A 16012-nucleotide genomic window follows, 5' to 3' on the forward strand; every position below is an offset into this window, starting at 1 on the left:
TCAAATCCCCCCTCATTCTTTTCTTCTGCAGACTAAACAATCCCAGTTCCCTCAGCCTCTCCTCATAACTCATGTATTCCAGATGAGTCCTCACCAATGTCAAATAGAGGGGAATGATCACGTCCCTCAATCTGCTGGCAATGCCCCTACTTATACGGCCCAACATGCCATTAACCTTCTTGGCAACAAGGGCACACTGTTGACTCATATCCAGCTTCTCATCCACTGTAACCCCTAGGTCCTTTTCTGAAGAACTGCTTCCTAGCCATTCGGTCCCTAGTCTGTAACAGTGAATGGGATTCTTTCGTCCTACGTGCAGGACTCTGCACTTGTCCTTGTTGAACCTCATCAGGTTTCTTTTGGCCCAATCCTCTAATTTGTCTAGGTCCCTCTGTATCCTATCCCTACCCTCCAGCGTATCCACCACTCCTCCCAGTTCAGTGTCATCTGCAAACTTGCTGAGACTGCAGTCCATGCCATTCTCCAGATCATTAATGAAGATACTGAACAAAACTGGCCCCAGGACCGACCCTTGGGGCACTCCGCTTAAAACCGGCTGCCAACTAGACATAGGGCCGTTGATCACTACCCATTGAATCCGACGATCTAGCCAGCTTTCTATCCACCTTATAGTCCATTCATCCAGCCCATACTTCTTTAACTTGCTGGCAAGAATACTGTGGGAGACCTTATCAAAAGCTTTGCTAAAGTCAGGGAATAACACATCCACTGCTTTCCCCTCATCCACAGACCCAATTATCTCCTCATAGAAAGCAATTAGGTTAGTCAGGCATGACTTTCTCTTGGTGAATCCATGCTGACTGTTCCTGATCACTTTCCTCTCCTATAAGTGCTTCAGAATTGATTCCTTGAGGACCTGCTCCATGATTTTTCCAGGGACTGAGATGAGGCTGACTGGCCTGTAGTTCCTCGGATCCTCCTTCTTCTCTTTTTTAAAGATGGGCACTACATTAGCCTTTTTCCAGTCATCCGGGATCTCCCCCGATTGCCATGAGTTTTCAAAGATAATGGCCAATGGCTCTGCAATCACATCCGTCAACTCCTTTAGCACCCTCAGATGCAGCACATCCGGCCCCATGGACTTGTGCTCGTCCAATTTTTCTAAATTGTCCCGAACCACTTCTTTCTCCACAGAGGGCTGGTCACCTTCTCCCCATACTGTGCTGCCCAGTACAGCAGTCTGGGAGCTGAACTTTTTGTGAAGACAGAGGCAAAAGAATCATTGAGTACATTAGCTTTTTCCACATCCTCGGTCACTAGGTTGCCTCCCTCATTCAGTAAGGGGCCCACACTTTCCTTGACTTTCTTCTTGTTGCTAACATACCTGAAGAAACCCTTCTTGTTACTCTTAACATCTCTTGCTAGCTGCAATTCCAAGTGTTATTTGGCCTTCCTGATTTCACTCCTGCATGCCTGACCAATATTTGTATAGTCCTCTCTGGTCATTTGCCCAATCTTCCACTTCTTGTAAGCTTCTTTTTTGCGTTTAAATAATGCGTATCACCATCATCAGAATTTTGCCAATTTGCACCAGATGAAGATCCGGATGATGAGTAGTAAAAGAAAACTTAGTTTGATAGCATCCTGTCTGGCAAAAAATCACTTCTCAATACTTGTGGTTGTGAAACCCTCATTTCTGTATGTTTTATCTTTATGGCCCCACTTTTTTATTGTTAATATGTCTGGTTCTCTAATTTTTTCTGTCTGCTGTATAATTCATTTTGCTAGGTGTCAGTTAATTAGGATAGTGGGATATAATTGGTTAGAGAATTATGTTAGAAGATGTTAGGCTTGGTTAGAAAGATTTCAATAAAATGATTCGTTAAGGTTGTAACAATACTGGTTCTGGCGGGACCTAACTGAGAGTGCCAATTCAGGACAAATTGCTAAAACAGGGCAGTTACAGCCCAAGGCTGGCTTTTTTCCACCTCTAAGGTAAACCAAACAGCCAGACTAAAAGGACTTTGGTCTCACCCCACTGGCTAACCAGACCCCTAAGTCACACAATTAATACAGACAGTATAGAGCCAATAACTTCAACTACAAAATTGATACACACATAAAGACAGCATAATCATAACCAGCAAACCATAACCTTGTCTTAGACACCTCATTTGACCCCCTTTATACAAGATTTGATGCCACTACAGGACTTTGGTTGCAACCATGTTCTATATGGTCCCAGATTATATCAATACTATCACAAAGATATAGCTGAGAATATTACTATATAAATTAGGGGCAAACAGGAAGGAAGTTGGGATTCGAAAATAAGGAAAAAGGAACTTGGATTTAAGCTTGCTGGAAGTTCACCCCAATAAACATCAAATTGTTTGCACCTTTGGACTTCAGGTATTGTTGCTCTCTGTTCATGTGAGAAGGACCAGGGAAGTGGGAGAGTGAAGGAATAAGATCTCTAACAAGGAGTTCTGCAAAGTCATGAGATATAGGAATAGCTAAATAAAAGTGGAAAAATTAGAAGTGTGTTTGTCGGGGGGGGGGAGGCCAACTGGGAGTGGTGGGAGGAGCCACTACATCTAAAATGTACATCAGATCTTTCTGACTGTATTTTTCCAAGACCAATTTAAAATTAAAAAGCATGTAAAAGTGCTCCTTAGGGGTCTATACACTCTTAAAAATACAAAAGTTTGGAAATGCTGCAGTTTATGACAAAATCATGTGTTTTCCATTTCAGCAGCAGCTAAATCCATGGCAATTGTCTAATCTGTGCTCCCTACTCCCATACAAAAAGCAGAATAGAAGTAACATTCAGAAAGATATGACACAACATGATACTTGATATAGAGCTTCATGTCCCACAATTAAGGCAGCTCCAGTGCAATTCTTTCAAGTGGGGAAGGAGACCAGTTGGCTGGGCTATTTGGTCATAGTACACAAAGACTTTTTGTTTTAGAACACAAGTCTCATTCTCCCCAGGTAAGTAATAATAGTATTACCATGTGGCAAAAGTTTGGTTGTCTATGCAAAACCACTTGGTCTCACTGTAGTTCCTACTAACAATTGCTCATATCACAAAATTATCTGTACAACTGATCTCATCCGCAGAGGGGTAAAAGCTTAAATGGGCATTGAGCAAACATTCCTCTGAGCTTAAGAGATTCTTCCTCCACATCAGGGGTGAGACATATTGGTGGGGAAGCAGGCACTGTTTGACTGTACCATTTTTTCTATAGAGGAGTGTAGTTCACAATTTTGGGTGGGATTTACAGGACAGTAAATGCTTATGGAGAGTAACATTAAGAAGAACTTGGATTCCCTCTTGTTACTGTGGATAACAATGATGACCTGGGTGTGTCTATGGCTGAATTCCTCAAGTTGCTATAAGTTTATATCTTTATTTTTGCATGCACTAAGGGGCTATTCTTATTTAACCTTGGTCTGTATAATGAAGTGACTGCAGTACAGTGAATGAAATAGTCCCATTATATTCAAACTAAGCAATTGTTCCAAATCTTTTGAGAAGTTGGAACCTGAAAAATGTAAGTCATGACTTGGGGTGCAATGTTAAGACTGAATTAGTCTGTTTTTACTACTCATCATCCGGATCTTCATCTGGTGCAAATTGGCAAAATTCTGATGTCAACAGAGGATGCCAATTTCTGCCAGTAGAGAATCTAACATGTTGTCATTAGCATTCTGCTGTACTGTGAAAACAAGGGTGGGAAGAATCTATTTCTTCAATGAGCTAAGAGAAAAACATGTCCTGCAGCTCTTGGCTTCTTTATTAGGTCAGGGATGGATCTACAGAGAAGGACAGGACCACCCTTGCAAATGCCATGGCTGCTGCTGCTCTTCTGAGTATTGAAGCATTTTGTGAGCTTCCCTTTGCTGTTCAGTGGTGGTTTCCCTTGAGTTTTTGCTACTTTTCAATGGACAGCACTATGTAGTATTAGTGACATTCCTAATATATTTCCAATAGTCTAGTTAACATGCAGGAAGTTAATGCTAAGAAATGGTAAGTAGTGTACAATGCAGGGTGAAGATACAGAACAAGCACTAGTATTCGTCAAGGTCTATCCTGAATTATCAGCTTTGACACCAATCTATTATAAATGTTTCCTAAGTGAGGAACTTTCTGTACTATATGGTTCCTCCCTCCTTGGCTACCCTCAATAAAATCACACCAAAAAATGATGACACGGGCCCAAGTCCTGCCCCTCTCTGCAGTTGCAATTGGTGCCCAATGCAGTGTCAGTGATGGGAAGGATACAAGATACTACTGCAAAGGATGCCAGGTATCCCTGCAAAGGTGTAGTTTTGGTGGAGTCAAGCCTGGCAGTTTTTTGAGAGACCCAGAGACAGAGAATCAGAGAGGAAGTATGGTCCGGGGTTAGGCATTAGTGTGGCACTTAGGAAACCTGGATTTGATTAGTTGCTCCACCACAATCTTCCTGCATGACCATGGGGAAGTCACATAGCTTCCCCATGCCTCAGTTCCCTGTCTGTAAAATGGGGATATAGTACCTCACAGGAGTGTTCTGAGGATAAATACTTAAAGACTGAGAGGCACTCAGCTGTTATGGTAATGGGTGGGAGGGTGTCATATAATTACCCGAAATAGGATCTGCTTCTACATGGATCATCTGGTCTGCCCGGGCTTTACGACAAGCCTGATGCCTGATCTAATACATGTATTGGTGTAAAGACCGCAGAAAGGCTCTTTGACCTTGGGAGAAGATTCCTCACACCTTTATTTCCACACACTTATTCAGTTCCCACCCTCACACATTGTACTGAATTGTACAAAATGTGAGTGTGTGGCTTAATAATTCTTGGGTCACATTATGGCTTCCTGATGCAGGTGCATTTAGGGGTGAGAGACCAGGTATCCCCTCCGCATGTTCCTCCGGTGCACTCATGCAGAAGGTAACCACAATGCTGGTATAAGGGGTCCTGCTATAGCTGGTGGCAGCATTGCAAACCCCAAAGGGGGCATGGGCAGGGTCGCCATGTTAGTACCAAGACAGTGGGGCTGAAGAGGGCAAAATAAATCTTTTGCACAGGTATAGCAAGTACATTGCTGAGCATGCTGTCCCCAGCACCTCTGGGGCTGTTCTATGTGCTTCCATCACTATTTGAGCATTACAGTTCTGAGTCTCCACAGCACTCCACTGTCTCAGAACCATCACATAGCCTTTATGCTGAAGAGAAGGAAATGTGACTCTGTTTATCAGCACTGCATGTGCTATAGTAATAAAATATAATTAGATCCCAGTGCATGCAGCCATTTGAACAAAACAGAACTATTGAGCTTCATTCTGATTATTAGTGTGCAAAATTCACAACCTCCCATCTGTGAAAACTGTCCCTCATCTCTGAGGTGAGAACAAAAGCAATTTCACTTCTTGCACCTGTGAAAACATATTTTTGCTGAGGGTGAGAATTTTACCCACAGCAGCTCTAGCTAGCAGTAGCAGCATTGCAGATCACTGTACCTGCCTTCTTTTCTCATTTACTTTGTGTAATGCTATCAAACTTGAGGCACCGGTTCCCTTCTAACTGTGGCATATGTTGATAGCAGCATGCAGAAAAACTGCTCCCAGTGATGAAATCCACTCTCAGGCAGAGGCCAGTGCAGAGCCCCACACAACAGTTATCTTGAAATGGGGAGGTGTCAGGGTAGGGTAAAATGATCATATACCCTACTATAACCAGGACTGTCATATTTTTTTCATATCACATCCTGGGAAGATTTTTTTAGGACACCCGAAATGTTCTCCTTTTTATTTAATCCATCTGAACACTTGGATTTCTTATAATACAAACCATTTGTTCAAGATATAATGCTATGGCAAGTGACATTTGATCTGTGTTTACCAGGGGAAAAAATCCAGTGGAATCAATATTAAGTGTAATGAACAGTCTTTGGAGTGAAAAGCAAAACTGAATGAGTTAGCCACTATAAAAGCTGTACTTTTGCTCAGAATGTATGCTAACTATTCTTGTTCAGTTTCATGATAAACTCATTCTCAAAGCTAAATTAATAGAAAAACAGCAGCAACAAAAATCCTCTAATCTGAGAAATATACATGCAGAGTCACAAGCCAGCAGTAGTGACAACAGTAGAGATTTAAAAAAAAAAAAGCTCTTTTGTCCATTATATGAGTGAATCATGACTCTCAAAATGTCGAGGCACCCCACTCCCTTAGGCTCCCACAACACTTAAGCACTTTTATAAATTTTACATCCAGTTTAAAGCAGAGAAGCCCACTAAGTCCATAATGAGGAAGCACGAGCAGGAGAGTGCAAGAGGGGAGGACTCCTGTCTCAGACTGAGAAAGTGGGACAATCAGTGAGTTATATTAACTGCCTGTACACAAATGCAAGAAGCTTGGGAAACAAGCAGGGAGAACTGGAAGTCCTGGCACAGTCAAAGAACTATGATGTCACTGGAATAACAGAGACTTGGTGGGATAACTCACATGAATGGAGTACTGTCATGGATGGATATAAACTGTTCAGGAAGGACAGGCAGGGCAGAAAAGCTGGGGGAGTTGCATTGTATGTAAGAGGGGAGTATGACTGCTCAGAGCTCCGGTATGAAACTGCAGAAAAACATCAGAGTCTCTGGATTAAGTTTAGAAGTGTGAGCAACAAGGGTGATGTCGTGGTGGGAGTCTGCTATAGACCACCAGATCAGGGGGATGAGGTGGACGAGGCTTTCTAGCAGAAGTTACTAGATCACAGGCCCTGGTTCTCATGGGAGACTTTAATCACCCTGATATCTGCTGGGAGAGCAATACAGCGGTGCACACACAATCCAGGAAGTTTTTGGAAAGTGTAGGGGACAATTTCCTGGTGCATGTGCTGGAGGAACCAAGTAGGGGCAGAGCTCTTCTAGACCTGCCACTCACAAACCGGGAAGAATTAGTAGGGGAAGCAAAAGTGAATGGGAACCTGGGAGGCAGTGACCATGAGATGATCGAGTTCAGGATCCTGACACAAGGAAGAAAGGAGAGCAGCAGAATACGGACCCTGGATTTCAGAAAAGCAGACTTTGACTCCCTCAGGGAACTGATGAGCAGGATCCCCTGGGAGAATAACATGAGGGGGAAAGGAGTCCAGGAGAGCTGGCTGTATTTTAAACAATCCTTATTGAGGTTGCAGGAAAAAAACCATCCCAATGTGGAGAAAGAATAGTAAATATGGCAGGTGACCAGCTTGGCTAAACAGTGAAATCCTTGCTGCTCTTAAATGAAAAAAGGAAGCTTACAAGAAGTGGAAGATTGGACAAATGACCAGGGAGGAGTATAAAAATATTGCTCAGGGATGCAGGAGTGAAATCAGGAAGGCCAAATCACACTTGGAGTTGCAGGTAGCAATAGATGTTGAGAGAAACAAGAAGGGTTTCTTCAGGTATGTTAGCAACAAGAAGAAAGTGAAGAAAAGTGTGGGCCCCTTACTGAATGAGGGAGGCAACCTAGTGACAAAGGATGTGGAAAAAGCTAATGTACTCAATGATTTTTTTGCCTCTGTCTTCACAAACAAGGTCAGCTCCCAGACGGCTGCACTGGGCAGCACAGTATGGGGAGAAGGTCACCGGCCCTCTGTGGAGAAAGAAGTGGTTCGGGACTACTTAGAAAAACTGGACGAGCACAAGTCCATGGGGATGGATGTGCTGAATCTGGGGGTTCTAAAGGAGCTGGCGTATGTGATTGCAGAGCCATTGGCCATTATCTTTGAAAACTCATGGCAATCGGGGGAGGTCCCGGATGACTGGAAAAAGGCTAATGTAATGCCCATCTTTAAAAAAGGGAAGAAGTAGGATCCGGGGAACTATAAGCCAGTCAGCCTCACCTCAGTCCCTGGAAAAATCATGGAGCAGGTCCTCAAGGAATCAATTCTGAAGCACTTAGAGGAGAGGAAAGTGATCAGGAACAGTCAGCATGGATTCACCAAGGGCAACTCATGCCTCACTAACCTAATTGCCTTCTATGAATAGATAACTGTGTCTGTGGATGAGGGGAAAACAGTGGATGTGTTATTCCTTGACTTTAGCAAAGCTTTTGATACGGTCTCCCACAGTATTCTTGCCAGCAAGTTAAAGAAGTATGGGCTGGATGAATGGACTATAAGGTGGATAGAAAGCTGGCTAGATCGTCGGGCTCAATGGGTAGTGATCAATTCCTCCATGTCTAGTTGGCAGCCAGTTTCAAGTGGAGTGCCCCAGAGGTCGTTCCTGGGGCCGGTTTTGTTCAACATCTTCATTAATGGTCTAGAGAATGGTGTGGACTGCACTCTCAGCAAGTTTACAGATGACACTGAACTGGGATGAGTGATAGATATGCTGGAGGTTAGGGATAGGATAAAGAGGGACCTAGACAAATTAGAGGATTGGGCCAAAAGAAACCTGATGAGGTTCAACAAGGACAAGTGCAGAGTCCTGCACTTAGGATGGAAGAATCCTATGCACTGTTACAGACTAGGGACCGAATGGCTAGGAAGCAGTTCTTCAGAAAAGGACCTAGAGGTTACAGTGGACGAGAAGCTGGATATGAGTCAACAGTGTGCCCTTGTTGCTGAAAAGGCTAATGGCATTTTGGGCTGTATAAGTAGGGGCATTGCCAGCAGATCGAGGGACGTGTTCATTTCCCTCTATTCAACATTGGTGAGGCCTCACCTGGAGTACTGTGTCCAGTTTTGGCCCCCACACTACAAGAAGGATGTGGAAAAATTGGAAAGAGTCCAGCGGAGGGCAACAAAAATGATTAGGGGGCTGGAGCACATGAGTTATGAGGAGAGGCTGAGGGAACTGGGATTGTTTAGTCTGCAGAAGAGAAGAATGAGGGGGGATTTGATAGCTGCTTTCAACTACCTGAAAGGGGGTTCCAAAGAGGATGGATCTAGACTATTCTCAGTGGTACCAGATGACAGAACAAGGAGCAATGGTCTCAAGTTGCAGTGGGGGAGGTTTAGGTTGTGTATTAGGGAAAAAACGTTTTCACTAGGAGGGTGGTGAAACACTGGAAGGTGTTACCTAGGAAGGTGGTGGAATCTCCTTCCTTAGGGGTTTTTAAGGTCAGGCTTGAGAAAGCCCTGGCTGGGATGATTTAGTTGGGATTAGGTCCTTCTTTGAGCAGGTGGTTGGACTAGATGACCTCCTGAGGTCCCTTCCAATCCTGATATTCTATGATTCTATGATAATGGACTCTAACTTCTGCCTAGAGAAGTAAAATATTTGTGACACAATTGTTATCTAAAACACAGAATCATAGAATACCAGAGTTGGAAGAGACCATCAGGAGGCCATCCAGTTGAATCCTCCGCTCAAAGCAGGAATAACACCAACCAAATCATTCCAGCCAGGGCTTTGTCAAACTGGGACTTAAAAACCTCTAAGGATGGAGATCCCGCCACCTCCATAGGTAACCCATTCCAGTGCTTCACCACCCTCCTAGTGAAATAGTTTTTCCTAATATCCAACCTAGACCTCCCCCACTGCAACTTGAGACCATTGCTCCTTGTTCTGCCATCTGCCACCACTGTGAACAGCAGAGTTTCATCCTCTTTGGAACCCCCCTTCAGGTTGCTGAAAGCTGCTATCAAATCCCCCCTCACTCTTCTCTTCTGCAGACTAAATAACCTCAGTTCCCTCAGCCTCTCCTCGTAAGACATGAGCCCCATACCCCTTATCATTTTTGTTGCCCTCCGCTGGACTGTCTCCAATTTGACTACATCCCTTCTGTAGTGGGGGGCCCAAAACCGGATGCAATGCTCAATATGTGGCCTCACCAGTGCTGAATAGAGGGTAATAATCACTTCGCTCGATCTGCTGGCAATGCTCCTACTAATGCAGCCCAATATGCTGTTAGCCTTCTTGGCAACAAGAGTACACTGCTGACTCACATCCAGCCCCTCATCCACTACAATCCCCAGGTCCCGCTCCGCAGAACTGCCGCTCAGCCAGCCAGCCCCCAGCCTGCAGGAAATGTGGAATAACTGGCTAAGTGGTAATAGTGTTAAAAGGTTCTGGGTGTTAAAGTGGCTCACAAATTTTATATGTCAACAATGTGATGCAGCTGCAAAAAAGGCTAACATTATTCTGTTGTGTATTAACAAGACTGTTGTATGTAAGACACGGGAGGTAAATGTCCCACTCTTCTCAGCACTGGTGGGGCCTCGGTTGTGTTTAGTTCTGGATGTCACACTTTATGAAAGCTGTGGACAAATTGAAGAGAGTCCAGAGGAGAGCAGAAAAAGTTATCAAGGTTTAGAAAACCTGATGTATGAGGAAAGGTTAAAAAAACTGGGCATGTTTAGTCTTGAGAAAAGAAAATTGAGGAGGGACCTGACAACAGTCTTCCAATATGTTAAAGTCTGTTACAAAGAGGATGGTGAAGGTAGGACAAGAAGTAATGGGCTCAATCTGCAGCAAGGGAGATTTAGGTTAGATATTAGGAAAAAGAATCATAGAATCATAGAATTGGAAGGGACCTCGAGAGGTTGTCTAGTCCAGTCCCCTGCACTCAAAGCAGGACTAAGTATTATGTCGACCATTCCTGACAGGTGTTTGTCCAACCTGCTCTTAAAAATCCCCAATGATGGAGATTCCACCACCTCCCTAGGCAATTTATTCCAGTGCTTAACCGCTCTTATAGGAGGTTTTTCCAGGACTTGGTATTTTCACCATGTCTATCAGACAATTTACTGCAGTATGACAATATTTAAGAAATATGGTTGAAGTTTAAATGGAGTATTTGGCCCATAGCTGAAAACTCGTTCATATAAAAACACAGGAGCTAATTATTAAGATGAACTCAAAGGCATATTATTCTGGATTCTATCAAACACTTTAGTCATTACTGTATTACTTTCATGATCCCTGTATTATTAGAGGTTGTGCCTAGAGGTCTCAAAACAGCCCATTGGGCTGAGAGCTGTACAAGCAGAAGTGATCAAAGTCCCTACTTAAACCTGAATAGAGGAAGAAAACAAACTGAAAGAAATTGATGACATCAAACAAAAGTTAGAAGTTCAATTCTTGTGGTGTAAAACCTCCTCCTCATGAATCCAGGTTTCCACCAAAGCCTCACACCCACTGCTGACCTCATATGCACCTTTTCTACTCCAAAAACCCAATAATATTTTAATTGTTTGTAATCATCTCATCTCCCACTGTCCCACTTTTCACTATATTTCCTGCCTAATGTCATTTTAATCTTAAACAGAGGATAGCCCAATCCCACTCCCCATCACATTTTCACTAATCATTTCAGCTTCAACTTCTGCTGGTGGTGCCTGGTTTTAAATCAGTGCTTCTCAAACTTTTTCTATTGACGACCCCTTTCACAAAGCAAGCCTCTGAGTGCAACCTCTTCCCCCCACCCCCCATGCTGTATGAATTAAAACCACTCTTTTTAATATATATTTAACATTATTTTAAATGCTGGAGGAAAAGCAGTGTTGGTGGTGATGCTGGGCTGGAGGGGCTCTGGCTGTCAGCCCCCATAGTCATAGTTTGGGGGCCACTGCTCCTGTGTCCCATGGCTCTGGACTTGCATCCCTGCTTTGGGCTTTGCAACCGGTCACACAGTCACAGCACCCCTCAGGTTTAGCCTACCTGACCCTCTGTCTTCATGATGGAGGGTTGGGCAGGCCAAACCTGAGCTGCGCTACAACCCTGCGTGCCAGGTTGCAACTCCTGGAGCAGGAGTGTTACACTTTGATGCACTCCAGAACAGCAAGCCCAAAACACAAGGAAATCAAAGCAAGACAAACAGATAGATGGTCAATCAAAACATGTAATAACCACGAATCAGTTAAGTCAGCCTCGGGTGACCAGATGTCCTGATTTTATAGGGACAGTCCCGATTTTGGGTCTTTTTCTTATATAGGCTCCTATTACCCCCCATCCCCTGTCCCGATTTTTCACATTTGCTTTCTGGTCAGCCACCGTCTGAACAAACCATAACACTCCAGATGGCAGATATGTAGCAGCAGGACCTGAGTAACTGCACACATCAAATGCTATGTACACACACACACACACACACACACACACACACACACACATCACTACAATTTCCTTCTCTTTTCCTGAAAAGTTCAGTTGTACCTTGCCAGAGGCACCGGGTGATCCCAGGGCCATAGGTTATACTGTAGGTGCTGCATGGGGGACACATGCAGGGTCAAGTGCACCCCCAGATTTTGGCAAGACCCAAGCTTTCCTTGAAGGGCTTGCTCTCTTCGGCCTGCCATTGAAGGAGAGCAGCTCTCTCGCTCTCCTGCTGTGCCTCTCCCCTGGCACTTCCAGCTCACTCAGCCCCTCCCCCGATCAGCTGGGCCCAGGCAGAGAGCTGAAGTGGGTCTCTGAAGGTTGCTGTTTGGGAGAGAACCCAGCTGGGGAGTCATTTTTCAGTTTTAGTCTTTCACGGAACCCTTAGACACAAAGCATGGGGAAGTACAAAAGCCTAAGAACAGGATTATCAAAAGCCAGAATGCTGCACAGTGAGCCTCCTAAACTAGCCAATAGCAAATGCCAATGAGAGGTGTGTGTCCTAATCCCCACCCCTCTCTGTGATGTAGGCACTTTAATCCAAGTTAAAGGTAACACCTATCTCTGCTTGGGATCCACAGCCATGAACCTGCTCCTGGGGTAAGGTGCCCAAGCCATTTTTTTTTTTTTTTTTAAGAAAATAACAGGGAGAGGTGAAGTGGAAAAGGCAGAGGCCCCCTTACAACCTTTAGGCCAGTGGTCCCAGTTCACTTCTCCCCTCTCCTGGAAAAGGGATTTAAACAAGGATCTACTACCTCTCTTGTGAGGGCCCTAACCACTGGGGTATGGCATATTCTGAGGCAGAGCTCTCTCCAACTCTCCAGTGGAGGCTGTTCCATTGTGTAGCCATAATTCAGTATGTAATGGACCAAAGAGAAAGCAAGAGTGACTGTATAGCCCATTGGCCAGGGCATTTACATGAGAGGTGGGAAACCACTTCTCCATAGCAGGCAGAGGAAGGACCTGAACTAGGGACTCTCCCATCCCAAGCAATTGCCCTTATCACTGGGCTAATAGTTATAAGTGAGCACCTCTTCTGAAATGGGCCCCACAGGCAAGAGGGCAGGGAAACTTCAAATTTCAGTTGTTTTGAGAATCTTGCTGGGGCTTAGGTGTCCAAGAGTCTGCCTGAGGTGCAGTGTGCATGTTCACAGGCAGAAATTTAAGCATCTAGGGGACATTTACAGGAAAAATCTAGGTGTCCATGGCATTTCAGGCATCTGCAGGGACAGCTGCAGCTGAGTGGGGGTTTTATGAATCTCAGTGATGCCTAATGGAGACCTCAGGAATGAATAAATAAAATGCACAGCTTCAAAATGGGGAAATAACTGCCTAAGCAGTCATAGGTTTCAGGGTAGCAGGCATGTTAGTCTGTATCCTCAAAAAGAACAGGAGTACTTGTGGCACCTTAGAGACTAACAAATTTATTAGAGCATAAGCTTGTAGCCCACGAAAGCTTATGCTCTAATAAATTTGTTAGTCTCTAAGGTGCCACAAGTACTCCTGTTCTTTTTAAGCAGTCATACTGCAGCAAAGGATCTGGGGGGCGGGGTATAGTGGATCACAAAATGAATGAGTGTCAACTGTGTGATGCTGTTGCGAAAAAGCCCAATGTTATTCTGATATGTATAAACAGGGGTGTCATATGTAAGACATGGGGGATAATTGCCCTGCTATACTCAGCATGGCTTCAGCTGGGGTACCGCGTACAGTTGTGCATGCCACACTTTAGGAAAGATGTGCACAAATTAGAGATAATCCAGAGGAGAGCAACAAAAATGATAAGAGGTTTAGACAATCTGACCTTTGAGGACAGGGTGAAAAAAACTGGACATGTTTAGTCAAAAAAAGACTGAGGGGGGATCTGCTAACAGTCTTCAAATATGTAAGAGATTGTTATAAAGAAGACAGTGTCAATTTTGCTCCATGTCCATTCAGAGTAGGACAAGAATTGGCTTAATTAGCAGCAAGGGAGATTGTCAAGACTGTATCCCCACTTTGAACTTTAGGGTACAAATGTAGGGGCCTGCATGAAAACTTCTAAGCTTAACTACCAGCTTAGCTCTGGTTCCGCTGCCACCATCCCAAGGCTAATTTCCTTCCCTGGGTAGCCTTGAGAGACCTTCACCAATTCCCTGGTGAATACAGATCCAAACCCCTTGGATCTAAAACAAGGAGAAATTAACCATTCCCCTCCTTCCTCCCACCAACTCCTGGTGAATCAAGATCCAACCCCCTTGGATCTTAAACAAGGAAAAATCAACCATCCCCCCTCCTTCCTTCCACCAACTCCTGGTGAACACAAATACAACCCCCTTGGATCTAAAACAAGGAGAAATTAACCATTCCCCTCCTTCCTCTCACCAACTCCTGGTGAATCAAGATCCAAACCCCTTGGATCTTAAAACAAGGAAAAATCAATCAGGTTCCTAAAAAGAAGGCTTTTAATTAAAGAAAAAAGTAAAAATCTTCTCTGTAAAATCAGTATGGAAATTAACCTTACAGGGTAATCAAACTTAAAGAGCTCAGAAGACTCCCCTCTAGTTTCAGGTTCAAAGTACAGGAAACAAAGATAAACACTCTAGTAAAAGGTACATTTACAAGTTGAGAAAACAAAGGAAAACTAACACGCCTTGCCTGGCTATTTACTTACAAGTTTGAAATAGGAGAGACTTGTTTAGAAAGATGTGGAGAACCTGGATTGATGTCTGGTCCCTCTCAGTCCCGAGAGCAAACACACAACCAAACAAAGAACACAAACAAAAGCCTTCCCCCCCCCCCAAGATCTGAAAGTATCTTGTCCCCTTATTGGTCCTTTAGGTCAGATGCCAGCCAGGTTACCTGAGCTTCTTAACCCTTTACAGGGCAAAGGATTTTGGAGTCTCTGGCCAGGAGGGATTTGATAGTACTGTACACAGGACAGCTGTTACCCTTCCCTTTATAGTTATGACACGCCCCCCAAATCACAGATAGTGTTGGACGTTCGGTTCCACACTGGCTGTGATTTCTTCCTGGAGTTGTAGGAGAAAACAGAGTTAATAAGACACATGTACCTTTAGACATACTACTGAGTATATAAAAACTAACGGGGCCCTGGTGGACGGCTCAGAAACAGGGATGGGGGTGAAAGCTTGCTTAGCCTGGCTGCGGGTGACTATTCCCACCCTTTTGGCTAGCTTCACATAGTTGGCCAAATCTTCCCCCAGCTGCATGGGAATGGGATAATTGTCATAGACTGCAAAAGTCCACATTCCTGACCAGCCCTTGTACTGGACATGCAACGTGGCTGTAGGCAAGGTTACAGACTGTGACACGAAGGGTTGAATTGTTACTGTAGCCTCCGGGTTGATGAGTTTGGGGTCCACTAGGGATTGGTGGATAGTTGACACTTGTGCCCCAGTGTCCCTCCAAGCGATAACCTTCTTTCCGCCCACTCTTAAGGTTTCCCTTCACTCCGAGGGTATGAGAGAGGCATTTGGTTTGGGGATCTTTGGTGTGATTGGGGTGTAATGAACTGTAATCGGTTGGGGTTCTTGGGGCAGTGAGCCTTTATATGTCCCAGTTCATTACATTTAAAACATTGCCCTGCTAAGGTATTACCGGGGCAATGTTGGTTGGTGGAGACTGGTGTGGTGGGGTGAGAAGGCGTCTGGGGTTTTCCTTGGGATGTGGGTGGGGCCTTGGGTTGTCCCCGGTGGTAAGGTTTTGTTTCGGCTTGCCCCTTCTGATATTCGCTCCAACTGCTACTAGGTTTTTTTTTTTTTTTGCCACCTTCACCCATTTGGCTCCAATCTTCCCCGCCTCAGTTACAGTTTTGGGCTTCCTATCTAGGATGTACCTTTCTATTTCCTCAGGAACACTCTCTAAAAACTGCTCCATTTTTACTAGGGAAAGCAGATTTTCCAGAGATTTAACATTTGCTCCTGACACCGAGGCATCACAATTTTTGTTAATGTGGTAGGCATGCCGGGTAAA

The sequence above is a fragment of the Chrysemys picta genome, chromosome 17, assembly GCF_011386835.1.
Source record: "Chrysemys picta bellii isolate R12L10 chromosome 17, ASM1138683v2, whole genome shotgun sequence".
Taxonomy (NCBI): domain Eukaryota; kingdom Metazoa; phylum Chordata; order Testudines; family Emydidae; genus Chrysemys; species Chrysemys picta.